The sequence below is a fragment of the Buceros rhinoceros genome, unplaced genomic scaffold, assembly GCF_000710305.1.
Source record: "Buceros rhinoceros silvestris isolate BGI_N320 unplaced genomic scaffold, ASM71030v1 scaffold6542, whole genome shotgun sequence".
Classification (NCBI taxonomy): Eukaryota; Metazoa; Chordata; class Aves; order Bucerotiformes; family Bucerotidae; genus Buceros; species Buceros rhinoceros.
This window is the reverse complement of record NW_010399397.1, coordinates 10,186-13,490: the sequence shown is the minus strand read 5'-3', so window position 1 is coordinate 13,490 and position 3,305 is coordinate 10,186. Positions and strand designations below refer to the sequence as shown.

Genomic DNA, 3,305 nt, shown 5'->3' with positions numbered 1-3,305 from the left:
GTGCAGACTGGCTGCCCTGTACAGCGCAGATCAGGGTTGTGACCTTATGGGACCTTCCTTAGGACTTGAATGTATCTTCTTAGCTAAGTACCATTCTTGAAGCCTGGGCCTCAGCGCATTTCCAAGTGCCTATTGCTCCAGTCTATGGGCAGGAGAGGACAATGTGGTGCCAATGGCAGGCAGAGTGCTGAGGGCAGACAACGTGCCCAGCAAACACATCACTCCTCCAGCTCCTTGGGAAGGCAAACACTATGAAAGATGCTGCCCATCTACCCCCTTTGGAGCCTGCTGGCCTGGTGCCCAGCAGAGAGGTGCCTCCGTCTGCCCTTCTCCAAACATCCTTCTGCATCCTTCAGCATCTTCTCTGCCTGGGACTACAAGGAGAGTCTCACAGAAGAGAGGTTGGCAGCTTGAGGCTTACATGTCCTTGAGGGGATGTGGTGGCAGGAGCCCCTGGGCAGCAAGTGAAGAGATGACTGGGGAGGGGAGCACAGAAACATTTCAGTGCCGAGAGGTTCCTCGTGTCCAGGACAGATGGGCAAAGCCTCACTGGAGGGGATGCTACCTTGGAGCACATGTGACATCAGGTCTGTGGTCCTGCCATGGAGTAGCTGTGGCCCCTCTTGGTATGCTGGTGTGTGGAGAAGGGCAGCATCTTTTACCTCTGCAAGCAGCACACAGGTTAGGGCCTGGCAGCGAGGGTGGGGACCATCAGCTCTGATAAGCATTGAGGTATTTCCAGGTCATCTGAGGAATGCAGTTCACTTCTAGTCTCCTCTGGCGGCAGGAGACACTGACTTGCTGGCTCAAGTCGCTCACACAGACAGTTGAGTTTCCAGGCTCTGAGTGACACCAGGCTGGATGAGAAGCTCCAGCAGCAGAGAGGATTGACCTTCTGCATCCCTTCCTCAGCCCACCAGGGCTGGTGGTGGCCAGTGACTTGCACCTCACTCATGTTTCATGTGCCACTGCAGCCCTTGCCACTGTCAAGGCTGTCACTGATGGATGTGGGAACACAGTCCTGAGCTCTTGGGTATGGCTTAGCCCAGAGTCCCAGCAGCAGATGGGATCCTATTCCCTAGGATGTAGATCCAGCGCCAGGGAAGGATGGTGGTAGGGCTGGAGCAGCAGAGCAGGCAGGAACCTCATGGCACTCCTGTTTTGTAAGCAGAGGATGCAGGATGAGCTCCAACCACCGAAGCTATCGCATGTGGTTGCTCAGAGCTCTTCTGGTGTGGAGCAAGGCCTTGAGGCTGGTGCCCTGGCCCACTTCCAGCCCACTGTGTCCCTCAATAATAGATCTGGAGCTCTGAGCTCTACCTTGCAGCTGTTATGGACACAGCCATCAGAGCAGGGATGCTGGGTGCATCTCTAAAGCCCAGAGCCAGAGGAGAGATGAGTGGTGGAAGCAAGGGGTGCAGGCTGCATGCCACAGGCAATGCATCTGACCCCCAGGGACCAGGTCTCTGCTCTGTGTCCTGGCCCATCCTTGCCATGCCTGGGAACGCAACGTGCTTGTAGGATCATTGTTTGTAACCCGAAGTGACAGACCCCTTTAATCTTTCATTCCTTTTCCCACTTCTTCTGCCATCAGCTCAGCCATGCGTGAATCTCACTTTAAATTATTTGTAGCTGGTTTCTCTCTCCCGCTCTCCCCACTTGGCTCCGCTCCCCACCTCCACTCCAGCCTCCTGCATCTCTCGCATCTTGCCCAGTGTGGGTGTGAACCATCTGTGTGCAGTGCTGGTGCCTGTCCCATACTCTGCCCGGCATCTGGGCATCAGTGGAGTCAGGGGGCGCATCCCCTGGGACAGAGGAGGGGACAATAGTAAATGATGGTCTGTCTTGCCATCCCGCTGTTCATATCCCAGAATTTTGAGTGCAAGCCCTGCGGAGCTGGGAAGGAGCAGAGAAGCTTCATATAGGACAGAGCTTGAAGCCTGAGGTGGCTTCTGGGCAGCATAGCTGGGGACAGGGATGCTGACAGCATCCTGGGCAGAGCATAGACCTGCTGGAGGCAGCAGGGAGCTGCAGCTGTCCCTGGGGTGCAGGGCACGGTGGCTGCGAGGCCCACCACCACGTTAGCAGAGGGCGTTCCCAGGGATTTACTGTCCCTGCTTTCACAGAGCCCCAGGTTTTTTTTTTTAGAAACCCCTGTGGATAGACTGTGGGTTTTTGAAGTTTGGTCTTTTGATGCTGCACCCTTGAGGTGTGGGGTGTCCCTGGTACCTCTCACTGACCCTCCTGTTTGATCTGCACCCCCTGTCCTCCTTGACCCACCTCCCCTCCATGGGCATCCAGGCTCACCATTGCCATTGCAAATCCTTCTCCTGCCCTCCCTGGCTCTTCAGCTGGCTGCCTATGTCCTTGCCACCCTCCCTGGCACTGTCAACCCCGCCAGCACCCTGCCTGTCCCTCTCTCTCCCTCCAAGTGCTGGCAGAGACATCCCCGCCTGGTCCCAGGGGCAGATGTAGGAGGCCAGAGCAGGTGGGGTGAGGTGGGGGCAGGTGGCTGCATCTGCACCAGCAATAGAGACAGGTCCTCTGCTCCTGCTCCAAGGGTGAGCAGCACGATTGCGTCCAGCTTGGTGGAGAGAGAGGCCTGTTGCCCCTCGTACATCCACAAGTGACTGGGCACTGTGTGGTTTGGCTGGGCTGAACCGTGCCTGAATGTCTACCAAAAACAAAGCTGTGAATGGCAGTGGGTCACCGAGCCTTTGTCCTTGTCTGGTACATGGACACCCATGGGTGGGTGGAATGCCACCAGGGCTGGGACTGTCTGGCTGCCAGGCAGGGGCTGTCTGAGGTGTGCTAAGGGATCCCTCTTCCCTCAGAGTTCGCCTTTGCTCATCCCAACCCCATCTACATGGAGCTCTGAAAGAAATGGGACCCCCATGTAGGGGCTGGGTGTCATTGAAGGTCCCCAAGGGTGCGTGGCTGGAGAGGACGTGGCTCTGGAGTGCAGTATCCCCTGATTCCTTCTGCAGCCTTTGGAGGGACGGGTGATGCTTGCATGCCCTTTGTCCTCCTTAGAAGGACTCCTTGGTGCCAACGGGTCTGCGTGGCCATGATGATTTTGATTTTTTACAGCAAGGAGGGGGAACTCCCTGCAAGGCTGGAAACACCAGGTGCTGGGGCCCAACCAGCTGCAAACTGGAGCTTGGGGAGGCTTCACCATGTGCCGAGGGAGGCGGGTGCTGTTATGGCTATCCAGAGTTGCTGCCAAGCTCAGGACCCTGGTTGCTGGCTCTGCAGAGCCCCAGCCAAGCTCTGGTGCCCGCATACCGCAGTGCCTGGCCTGGCGC

At 57.1% G+C, this 3,305-nt stretch overlaps 1 protein-coding gene across 1 annotated transcript in view; it reads left to right on the top strand.

The window, feature by feature from the left end:
- Positions 1-3,305, top strand: part of LOC104489292 (protein Wnt-10a-like) — a 17,340-nt gene that overhangs the window by 3,925 nt on the left and 10,110 nt on the right. The gene's annotated exons all lie outside the window — the stretch shown is intronic.